Source organism: Salvia splendens, chromosome 17 (genome assembly GCF_004379255.2).
Source record: "Salvia splendens isolate huo1 chromosome 17, SspV2, whole genome shotgun sequence".
Taxonomy (NCBI): domain Eukaryota; kingdom Viridiplantae; phylum Streptophyta; class Magnoliopsida; order Lamiales; family Lamiaceae; genus Salvia; species Salvia splendens.
In genome coordinates this window covers 801,824-813,925 of record NC_056048.1, presented here as the reverse complement: position 1 = coordinate 813,925, position 12,102 = coordinate 801,824, and the positions used below count along the sequence as shown (strand labels likewise).

At 33.1% G+C, this 12,102-nt stretch overlaps 1 long non-coding RNA gene across 2 annotated transcripts; it reads left to right on the top strand.

The window, feature by feature from the left end:
* The first annotated feature begins 3,903 nt into the window (after positions 1-3,903).
* On the top strand, positions 3,904-7,379 carry LOC121773311. 2 transcript variants are annotated; one of them, XR_006044740.1, is made up of 2 exons: positions 3,904-4,046; positions 4,572-7,379. It is a non-coding gene; the product is annotated as an uncharacterized LOC121773311 (long non-coding RNA). The 2 variants fall into 2 exon arrangements; XR_006044739.1 differs by having other exon boundaries at positions 4,212-7,336.
* Positions 7,380-12,102: the final 4,723 nt, after the last annotated feature.

Sequence of the window (12,102 nt, the reverse complement as noted above, 5' to 3'; positions counted from 1 at the left end):
TTTAATTCAAGATCTAAATAAAAAGCGAGTTTGCTAGTATAAAATTTGAAACAAAAAAACAAATAATATCAACCAAACTTGCCTTATTTTGCAAAGTGGGTGTCCCTTGCCAACTGGGTAGATTAGTACTAATATCGTGAATATAACACGCAATGATAAATAATCCTCTCGATGGATTATCATCTAATCCCTCCAATATCTTCAGTAATAATTTATGAATATCTGAAATTAAATTCAAATAATTATGCAGGATAATATTAATCAAAAATTAAATTTTAGAAGATATAGTTATAATTGAAAATTGAAATACTATTAAGGATTAAATTACCCATGGGATGTGCAACTCTGAAGGCTGCTAAAATTTTTCGTGCAATTTTCCCAGCCTTCATTATTTGGATGATTTGGTATTGCAAGTTTAGAAATCTGGAAAATTACACAAACAAATCATAATTCTTAGCTGCTTATAATAAATACTGAGTTGTTACTTATGTTATGTTATTCGTTAAGTTTGAAAAAAACTGAACACACATTTATCTTTATTCTTTACTAAATATCTACCTATTCAAAACTATTAGTACTACTTTTTTTTGGTATTGAATACGGAGTATTACATAATTAATACTCCTAATAAAATTTTCATATGAACTTAATCTCAAACTAATTAAATTTTATAAACATGCATATAATTTATGTGCATATTGTAGGATGGGATCTATATATAAGTATATTCCTTTTTATCTTTTCTTATCTTTGCAATTGAAATAACTTACTTGGTATAAGTAGGGCTGGGGAAAAATATCGAAAAAATGATATATCGCTCGTATCGTATTGAAAAATATCGAAAAATTATCGAATTTTTGATATATCGTAGTTTTCGATACGAAACGATACCGTATCGTAAGTTTTCGATACGATAACGATATGAATTTTCTTATATCGCGATATATCGTTTTATATCGAATATACGATATATATCGATATTTTCGATATATCGAATTTCGGTACGATATATCGTTTATATCGAATATACGATATATATCGATATTTTCGATATATCGAATTTCGGTACGATATATCGAAATATCGATACGATAACGATATAGATATCCTCCATATCGAAAGTTCGATATATCGAAACTTTCGATACGATAACGATATGATATTCTTTCATATCGATATTTTCGATACGATATACGATACAACGTTTTCGATACGATATATCGTATCGACCTACCCCTAGGTATAAGTCGAAATCCGAATGTATCAAAAACAACTGCGTCTAGATATCTTCAATGACATTTCCCGGGATAAAGCTAGCACTGACAATTTTTATGAAAGCCTATTTAGTTAGTGATGTTTCGAATATAATAATGAGAGCAAAAAAACTTAATATGGAGTATATATAAATTACCAATTTTGGAGCCAATCTCTGTGTGCATGACTCGGGCAAATATTTGCCAAATTCCTGAAAAAAAATGATGATGATTTAATCATGTATCAAATGAGAGAAAACTCTATAATAAAGAATGTTCCATGTATAATACTCCATAAAACATAATATAAATAGTTATTCTTTGTACTATTGTCACATAAACAAAAAATCCTTACATGAATTTAACTACACTTGTAAAATAGTCTTTGGCAATGTCCTGGGCACCAGGGAGATCATTCCTATAGGTTCCAACACAACAAATTAAAGATACAGTAGTTAAAAGTGTTCATCGATTTAATTCAAGTTTATATAGAGTCTTCATTCGAATCTTACCCTTGTACGAAGAAGCCGGAATCTGAAATGCATTTTACTCGACACGCACCAGGGAGAAAAGAATGAAAACATATACTACTACTATAATTTTTTAACCAATGATAATTGAACCTCTTAAATGTTGGGATTTGGTGCCCCTTGCACAGCGGAAGACACACATAAACAAATAAATCATGCATACAGATCTATTTGACTGATTATAGGATCAATTAATCACATGTTAAACATTGAATTGCTTACAAGAACGCACATAAATCATGATTAAGGAATTAAAACCTAATTCATGGTCTAGGGTTACCGATTTGATTCTCCAAAGAATCGACGATTGCTTTCTCCTTCTCCACATAAAGATCTTCATACTTGACCACAAATCTTCTAATCTGTATCCCGAACTCAGATAATGACCTTTGAGTGAACAAAGCTTGTCAGAATCGAAAATGACTTACTAAATAGAAGACAGAATTCCCACCATAAGGGGATGAAAATTTCCGTCTCCTCTGGAGAGAGGGGGCACGAAATTTTAAGCTAAAAAATTATTAAATTAGCCTTGTATTTAGTCTCCTTTATATATAGTTTTGATGGGCCAAATTAGGGATCCAGGGAAGTTGGACTTGGGCCAAACCTGTTGGACTTTTACTTATTAAATTGAGCCCCAATTTAGTACAAGGCGGGCCTGTGTGGCTCGGGGTTCGGTCGATTGCTTGCAAGTTCTCCGATGTCTCTGTGTGAGCTCGACCAAAACTTGTGGTGACCTATCATACCAATGTGAAGTTTGGGTGTGCGTCGTCGTACCCCTACATATGTAATACTTCCCCTGATAGAAATAAGTTGCGATCTTAAATCTTAAATTAATCGTTTCTCAATTGTAACAATCAAACATATAATCTAGCTTTTAGCGATTTAAATTGTTCTAGAACATAAAAACTATATACTTGCTTAGATCTAGAATATTCTTATGAAAAACTTGAATTAGATTCAAGATTCATAATATTCTTTCATCGATCTAAGTATTCAATCATGGATTACTCTATTTCTTGATTCAAACATATATATTCACTTAAACATATACATATATGCAACAATCAAACATGTAATCTAGTATATATTACTTAGAATATATAGATCTAATGATGTTCATCATAGATCTAGAATATTTTGTAGATCTTAGGATTTAAATCCAATAATCTCAATATTCAATCATCGATCTAGAACATCATATCATGGATCCGGAAATGTAATCAAGAAAAACATAGATCCAACACATATTATAAACATATAACATGTGATTGCATTATTTTCGAAAATCCCAAGTTTTCACACTACAATTTTCGAAAAATTCAATTAATCAAATACATAATCAGAGCCTAAAAATTGGCTCTGATACCAATTGTTGAGACTACCGCAGCGGAAGACGCGGAAAACAAACAGGTCCTTAACGGATCTATTTAGGTGATTATGCATTCGATTCCAATTTCATGCAAATATACTAGATCTATAGATTACACATCAAATAATCACATAATCATGCATATTCGATGTGTATTATTTTGTTACCTTTCGATCCATTGAAGGATTGACGTTGCTCGCAGAACCTCCCGATAATCCTTGATTTATCAACCACGAATCTCTATTGTTCAAATGCTTGTATTCAATCTTATCTAATGGAATGGATGCACTCGCTAATGGTTTAGTTGGATGCAATTTTTATTAATTCTATGGTCTCGAAAGATACCATTTCACATTTTCCGGCCGCAACTTATTTTTTCTTTTTTCTTTAAATTAATGCCATGATTTTATATTTATTTATAGTGTATAACTATATTGCCATTTCTATTCTTGAAAACAAATATATCAGTATATTGAAATACATTCTTCATGTATAGATAAATTATACATTTAGGAAACACTAAAGTCCATTTCTGGTCTTAAGCATGTTATATGATTTTTAATCTAGAACTTTTTTATTTGACACTCTTCTTTGACGGAGCTATCATATTGACTATTGACCTATTTTTTTAATCAAATTATTAAATTAATCCCTCCAAATTGATAATGCTGTATATTAACAAATTTACGATTCAACTATTTGAGGCCCAAAAGCCCACATGAAAAGAGACCTAAAAAATTGAGGGGGTTAATCTGCCAATTTTAACCATTTTTGTTTTTTTGTTTGGCAGAAATAGAAGCGCAAAGCAAGAAAAATCGAGACGCCTCGCTGAGTGTTTACTGTCAATCTCTTTTGCTTTTTGATGAGTATCAAATCGATGGATCAAGAGTCAAGGTAGCGGCTGGTTTATTCATTTACCTTGCAAAGATTATGCCTTTGAATAAATGTAGGGTTTATAATCTGCAGTTGCCTGTTCGTTTTTCTTCAAAAACGCAATTCTAGTTATTACTAGGTTAAATACGTAACTGTGTGTAATTCATGATGTGTGTGCAATTTCAGGTGAAAGTGATATTCAATGGAAATGGCGGTTTGTGTATTTTGAATTATAGATTGGTCATTCGCCGAATATTTTGAGGATTTGGTTGTTTCATTTGTATTGATTTGTGTTTAGGTTTAATATGAATTTTAACGATAAATGTTTAGGTTAAATGTAAAATGTAACTGCCTGTAATTTCAGGGGAAACTGAAATTCAATGGATATTCGCCTTATATTTTGAGAATTTGGCTGTTTCATTTGTATTAATTTGTGTTTTAACTGTCCTATTTGGATTAATTTGAATTTAATAATTATGTATCCTATTGTATATTTTGTGGATAAATTTTGTCTTGTTATTAACGAATTATGCTAATTGGTTTCAGACTAAACTGAAGTCTAGTGGAAATGGTGCTTTTGATACACTGCCTGATGAGTTGCTTATTAAGATGCATTCTAAGATGAATGTTAAAGAGGCGATCAAGATGAGTGTCCTTGCGCATATGTGGGAACATTTGTGTAAGGATGCCAAGACTCTTAGGTTTGATCTTAGGGATGCTGAAAAGGAAATTTTCTTTGCAAGTGTGTATGCTGTGGTGAAGCATCATAAAGGTAGTATTGAGGGCATGACTATCGTGCATCATTTGGGAGAAGAATTTGAAGTTTACGATCCGAGCTCTGCTAAGTGCAGTTGACAGGTTGGTCCGCTTTGCTGTTCATAGGGAAGTGCAGAGGTTTATGGAAAATTTCTTTTCCTTGTCAACATACATTCCTAGAACATGGCACTTTACCACCTTCAATTGGCGGCCACCTTCCTTTTTACCATCTGAGAGACATCAGATTGGTTTCTGTTAATGTCAAAGATGAGTTCACAAAATACATTCTTGAATCGTGTCCTAGTTTGGAGGAGTTGCACATACATCGCTCTTTTACCAACATAGGTATCAAAGTTGAGGGTTTTGGATATAGAAAGTTGCCTTAATCTCGAGAGTCTGGAGATATCGGCTGCTAAGCTTGTCTCATTGTTATTTTTGGGTATCGATGACATTTTGGTATTGAATGGAGTTCCGGGTCTTCGTGATTTACTTATTGGTGGTGAAACCTGTATCTCCTTTCTTTCACAGCCTAAACTGCACTCGAGTTATTCTGCTCAGCTTGAAAAGCTCGTATTGTATTTCTCCCCTCGGGAATACAGGGTACCAAATGTTGCTTTTGATTTTCCCCAGTTATGCTCCCTCAAACGGCTGGATGTGCATGTTCACACCGAAGGCCGTCAAAGCCTCCTCTTCTTGCCATCGTTGATCAAGGCATCTCCACAATTATGCGAGTTTGTGATTGTGGTGAGTTTCGGCTGGATGTGCATGTTCACACCGAAGGCCGTCAAAGCCTACTCTTCTTGACATCGTTGATCAAGGCATCTCCACAATTATGCGAGTTTGTGATTGTGGTGAGTTTTCTGGCTGATGTTTTCAACTGTTAGTGTTGATATGATTTGGGATGCTCTGCTTTCATTCTTTTGGAGTCAACAGTGGGATGACACTGTACTAATCTAATGTTTGTTGCCTTGATCAACGATGTGAAGAATGAAAACTCGAGTGCAGAGCACCCCAAATCATATCAACACTAAGCAGTTGAAAACATCAGCCATAAAACTCACCACAATCACAAACTCGCATAATTGTGGAGATGCCTTGATCAACGATGACAAGAAGAGGAGGCTTTGACGGCCTTCGGTGTGAACATGCACATCCAGCCGTTTGAGGGAGCATAACTGGGGAAAATCAAAAGCAACATTTGGTACCCTGTATTCCCGAGGGGAGAAATACAATACGAGCTTTTCAAGCTGAGCAGAATAACTCGAGTGCAGTTTAGGCTGTGAAAGAAAGGAGATACAGGTTTCACCACCAATAAGTAAATCACGAAGACTCGGAACTCCATTCAATACCAAAATGTCATCGATACCCAAAAATAACAATGAGACAAGCTTAGCAGCCGATTTCTCCAGACTCTCGAGATTAAGGCAACTTTCTATACCCAAAACCCTCAACCCTAAAAGAGCAATGTATGAGCAACTCCTCCAAACTAGGACACGATTCAAGAATGTATTTTGTGAACTCATCTTTGACATTAACATAAACCAATCTGATGTCTCTCAGATGGTAAAAAGGAAGGTGGCCGCCAATTGAAGGTGGTAAAGTGTCATGTTCTAGGAATGTATGTTGACAAGGAAAAGAAATTTTCAACATAAACCTCTGCACTTCCCTATGAACAGCAAAGCGGACCAACCTGTCAACTGCACTTAGCAGAGCTCGGATCGTAAACTTCAAATTCTTCTCCCAAATGATGCACGATAGTCATGCCCTCAATACTACCTTTATGATGCTTCACCACAGCATACACACTTGCAAAGAAAATTTCCTTTTCAGCATCCCTAGGATCAAACCTAAGAGTCTTGGGCATCCTTCCACAAATGTTCCCACCTATGCGCAAGGACACTCATCTTGATCGCTTCTTTAACATTCATCTCAGAATGCATCTTAATAAGCAACTCATAAGGCAGTTTATCGAAAGTGCCATTTCCACTAGACTTCAGTTTCCCCTGAAACTAATTAGCATAATTCGTTGCCGTCAAAGCCTCCTCTTCTTCACATCGTTGATCAAGGCATCTCCACAATTATGCGAGTTTGTGATTGTGGTGAGTTTTCTGGCTGATGTTTTCAACTGCTTAGTGTTGATATGATTTGGGGTGCTCTGCTTTCATTCTTTTGGAGCCTTTTCTCAAACATCACAGGTATACTGTATTAGCCTCATAGATAATCTGGTGCAGTGATTATAATTGGAATGAACTCTTGTATGTTATGTTCTCATCTTGAGAGTGCTATGTGTCGTTTTCATTTTTGTCACAGGTGTTCGTGGTTGAATTGGTAATCCACATCGACTCTATCTTTACAATTTCACTATAGTTTTCTTTTGAAAAATAAATCTCAAGTATTTTCATCATGACAGTGAGATCAAGAGGGGAGGTGGGGGTTTCCTGTTATAAGTGATACTGTGAAATTCGAGCATGATAATCTCAAGATGGTTAATTTTTATGATTATTATGCTGCAATTATTGAACCTACTTCATTAATAAATTTTTGTTGTTCAATTATTTTACCATCTATCTAATTAGTGTTTCTTCCTGAATAATTAAATGTTATATTATTTATGTCTCTTTAGTTTAACGTAAAATGAAACAAAGTACACCGAAAAAATCTATACATAACAACTTGAGTAGATAAATCAAAAGTGAGAAAGTCAACATTTGTCCTATTATTATACTTTTCGACATGTATTCATAACCCGTTTCTCGTTCTCACAAACATAAGAAAAAAAGAAAGTAATTTGTATGAAAGTGTGACATGCTAAATTTTGGTTACATACTAATTTAAACTTCGTGGTTACTAAATTATTGATTTTTCTGATTTTTAAACTATTATTTTGTTATAATTATGCAGCTTAACTATTAAAGCTAGTATATAAAATTCATTTTTTATAACAATTTGAGAACTCACATTCTTTACTAAAAATTGTCTTATTACATATAAGCAAAAAATATTGTTATAAAAAGTAATAATCAAATATTAAAAGTAATGGAAAACTATATGAAATTAGGAAAAAAACTATTAGTGGTAAATAAGTCTAAAAAACATCTTTCATATAATTTCAATTTTTTCAAAAATTTCTTTTGAATATATTCAATTATTATTCAATCTAAGCGGATTTAGTAGCACAAAATTTCAGCGGTCATTCCATGATCTCTCTTCTCACACTAACTCATTCCTTCTCTCTCTAAATTTAGTCAACTCAGTTTTTGAACCCTAGAAAATTGCAGCGGCAATCTACACATCTCCTTCCACCAAAAGTCTATTTTGTTCTAACTAAACGAGAAACTAATCCACCAAGAAGCGACGAAATGACTGGTGCGGTCGACGTTAGGCCTGCTATGGTCGCGACGTTTTTGCTCAGGGAATTCGCGAAATGGGTAAACGACCCGAAAGTTCGTACACCTCGGCGAGGCCGACGGAGCTTCGAAATATTACTTAATTTGGGCAAGAATTTGCTTAAGTTGTTGGAAAGGTTGCTTAATTTTGTCATTAGTTTGCTTAATTTATTTAAAAGATTGCTTATTTTAGGCAAGAATTTGCTGAAGTTGTTGGAAAGATTGCTTAATTTGAGCGAAAATTTTCTTACTTTGTTTAAAATTTTGCATTAATAGTTTGCATGTTTTGTTTGAAAGATTGCTTATATCTTGCTAAAGTTTGCTCCATTTGTTTTGAGGATTTGATGTAAACTTGATTGTTACCTCAGCGGAAGACACGGAAAACAAACAGGTCCTTAACAGATCTATTTGGGTGATTATGCATTCGATTCCAATTTCATGCAAACATACTAGATCTATAGATATAACACATCAATAACACATAATCATGCTTATTTGATGTAAACTTGATTGTTACCTCTTGATCCATCATAGGATCGACGTCGCTTGTTGTACCACCCAGAGATCCTTAATTTATCGACCACGAATCTTCCATACTATTCCATTGTCCTTGATTATTCATCCGTGTGGGCGGCTCTCGAACAACCAAATAAAAGTGATATGAGATCTAGGGAAAACCAACCACAAACACGAGATTGCCTTGATCAAATCCTATGAATTAGGATAAAACAAGAACAAAGATCAAAACTCTAATTCTCCCACGTGCTAGGCACGAAAATCAAAACCAAGAGGGAGAGAGAGAGGCGCCGATTTCTAGGCGGCTAGGGTTAGGGTTTTGTGTGTGTTGTGTATTGTTGTGGTGTGTTAGGGTTTCCCATTTCTTCACTATTTATAGACTTGGACTTGTTAGGCTAGGATGTGGATCCATGGAATGACTTAGATGTTGGGCTCACCCATTAGATAAATATATAATTAAATCAAATGACCCATGATTTAATATATTATCAATGTAATATTATTTTGTTCCACTAAAGAATAATATTGCACTCCCATCCAAATCACCAAATTACAAATAACTTGAGTCCATTTTATTTTATAATATTTCCCGAGTTTAAGATTATCTTAATCCATCAATTTAATTCTTTGTCTGCTATATGACGTGAATTAAATTAATTCTCCAAACAGTTTTCTAGTTTGAAACTTTATTTATTATTCGTGGAATAAATTCCAACTGCGCATATTTCTGAATAATAAATTCCTTTTTCAAACATCTCTTGGGGATTTAATCATACCACACTGGGCACGCGAATTCTATGGAATAATATTCCAATACAAACTCTCACATATTGATAAGTCAAAGTGGCGTATGACTGAATAAACAATATTGATATTAATTCCATAGACTAGAAAATACTAAAATTTCTGAAATATATTATTACAATAGATAGCAATAAAGAATACATTTCGTATTAGATCCTTTCAATGCTTTACCACACCGGTGTTACTAATCTCATCTTAGGTAAGAGAGAATTATCACAAACACCGCAACCATACCAATAGGTAGCCAAAGCCTATCTAAGTTGTGAAAACGTTTTTCTTCTTACTAGATCTGGCCAAGTCCCCTACTGGAAAACTCATGAGGAGATTCATCGAATTTCCCTACTTGATCTTCTTAGTAAGAAGCCTTAGACTTGTTTATTATATTTCAATAATAAATCATTATATTATATTATTTATTCTCATAATTAGGTAAACAAGTGGATGTGGCGTTTCTCGTATACATGCACAAGCTAATTGTACAAAGGCTTGTACACTCGAAACATCTTTTAGTATACAAACCCCAACATTTTGAACACCCCAGCGCCTGATGTCGAAGATACTCATATCGTAAAAAAACATATACTGACAGTTCAAGTTCATCCAAAAAGAAGCATACAAAATCATATCAAATTCGTATTACTGAATAATATATAAAAATAACCAGTGTATATGATTTATTGGTTGAGAAGATACTTGAAGATTGGAAAAATCTGTATTTCCCAAGTCAGAAGAAGATTGAATCTATATTCTCCAAATGAGAAAAATAATGAAAAATACAATCATAAAAGTAGGGAGATTATAACTTTCTATTTATCACACATAAAAAAACGGCAGTTTTGAGATTTAATATAACTGAACCAACTGTGACTTCCAATAATACCCTTTTCAAAATATGAAATGATTTTTAATTTACATTTTTGCTGATTATGTGGCATAATATCATGCACACGTCTCTAATATTGGATGGCCAGATTTAATAGAATGTTGTGAACTTAAAATGTGTTATTTTTGAAGTGTATTTCTAGTATATCAATTTGGTCAGTATCTATTTTATTTATTGGATTTTTATGTTAAACTCTCTTTTCCCCATTGACGTACATGTTTTTTGGGCCCTTATTGGGCCGTGTTTCTTATGTAGTTCACTCTTTAGCCTATGAGGATGTGTTTTATAACATATGTTGGGCCCTTATTGGATCAATGCTAGTGAACCTACTGACAAAGTACTAAATAATGACGATATTTAGTTTAATTTTGGTTTATGTGAGATTTTTTAAAAATAAAACTACAAATTTCAAGTTTGAAAATTATAGTTGTTCCATCTTACATTATTACTAGTGTCGATCAAAATATGACGTCATAATTACGACGCCCACTCGCAGGCCGGCGAGTGGGCGTCACGCCGGAAGGGATCACCTCATACCTTACATAATACATTTTATAATACACCATTAAATAGTTGACAAGTGGAACTATTTTATGGGTAAAAAAGTTATTTTTGGAAATTATTCCCTAGTTTTGTTATTTCATGCACTTTTGCTTATTATATTTAATCAAAGAAGCTACGTAAATTGTTAAAAATATTTAATAAGTCAAATTTTATTTACTTCAAAATATTTATATAAAAAGATTAATTTTTTTATGTATTCTATCAAATTTAAAATTTCTTTTTTATTTCTTTTCTAATTTTATTGAGATTATATAATTTTTAATATAGGTAAAAGATGTCGATCTTATATAAAAATGCAATTAACTAGAATTTGACCAAATATCATGTTTTATATAGCTATTATCGAAATACAAAATAATATAAAAAATATAGTACTCCATAAAAATAATTGCAAAATTTTAATTAATTAATTTTTTATATATAATTAGTTGATTCTATTATAATGAAACCGAATTTTTTTAAAAAATATAGTCAACTAATTATGTCAACCTTTTTTAACTTAATAAAAATTTACAGTTATTTTTATAGAATATATATAATAAATTTTATATTGAGATAATAGCTATATAAAACATAAAATTTGATCAAGCTTTAGTTTATTCACAATTTTATATAAGAGCGACATTCTTTTAGTGATATTAAAAGGTAAATCATCAAAGTAAAATAAAAAGGGAAATTTTTGACATTTTTATATTTTTCAGAGCACGTAAAAGTTACATTTTCTCATATAAATCTTTTTAAAAAAGTAGAATTTGACTTATGATATTTGCTTAACAAGAGTAACAAAATTATTTTGATTAAATATGGTAGCAAGAAAGTGAAGGGAATAATTTCTAGAAATAACTTTTTTAACCATAAAATAGGTTCCACTTGTTAACTATTTAATGGTGTATTATAAAATGTATTATGCAAAGTATGAGGTGATCCCTTCCGGCGTCCCGCCTAGCGCCAGTGCGCGCCACGTGGTGCTGGCGCGTGACGCCCTGTCTCGTCGCGATGCCCTTCTGCGCGAGACACGCGACGAGTTGGGTTGTCTCTCCGGGACGAGATGGAGGTTGCAACGCTATCTCGTCGCCGTCTCGTCTCAGCGGGACGAGGTAGAGCTGGCGACTAGATGCGTTGTGGATGTTGTTTGTATGTATATCCGTAAACATTTTGGTACTAGCTA